This window comes from Penaeus monodon, chromosome 32 (genome assembly GCF_015228065.2).
Source record: "Penaeus monodon isolate SGIC_2016 chromosome 32, NSTDA_Pmon_1, whole genome shotgun sequence".
In the NCBI taxonomy this organism is placed as follows: Eukaryota; Metazoa; Arthropoda; class Malacostraca; order Decapoda; family Penaeidae; genus Penaeus; species Penaeus monodon.
This window is the reverse complement of record NC_051417.1, coordinates 14,314,971-14,315,509: the sequence shown is the minus strand read 5'-3', so window position 1 is coordinate 14,315,509 and position 539 is coordinate 14,314,971. Positions and strand designations below refer to the sequence as shown.

Sequence of the window (539 nt, the reverse complement as noted above, 5' to 3'; positions counted from 1 at the left end):
ATCAATCTGTTAAAAACTGGCAAGATTTTCTTCTGCAACTTTTATGTTATAAATAAGACATGTTATGTCTACTAATATATCCGGTACTCTTTGGCATTTTCTTTGGTTACAACAATGATACAACTACCCATGTAGGCCCTCCTCCACATGAGTCAATCAACAGTTGTGTTTTCAGATCTCTATTTTCTTGTGAATTAAATGTAATATGTATGATGTAGTAATAATGATGCTATACCATTATACAGTATTAACCCTTCTAGTATATCATAATCTTTTTACTACTTATATGCTTGGTCACTTTAAATTATATCTAAATATACATTTTCATGTTCTGGATAAAACAAAAAACTATATGTGTTATTCATATATCTATATATGCAATCTATTCCCAATCTAATTCAAATATTTCTCAAATTTTCACTCTACTGACACTCATTTTATTTTATTTTTATTCTCTAGTATGTAAATTTGTGCTCTGCTGATGCCTACAACCACAATCTGTCTTTATGAATGCTGAAAACTATGCTTTTACGGAAGCC

The 539-nt window shown here is 29.3% G+C and overlaps 1 protein-coding gene across 1 annotated transcript in view; it reads right to left on the bottom strand.

Annotated features, from left to right (window-relative positions):
* The window catches only part of LOC119593598 (myb-binding protein 1A-like protein), a gene marked incomplete in the record, with an annotated part of 20,491 nt that overhangs the window by 17,355 nt on the left and 2,597 nt on the right, over positions 1-539 (bottom strand).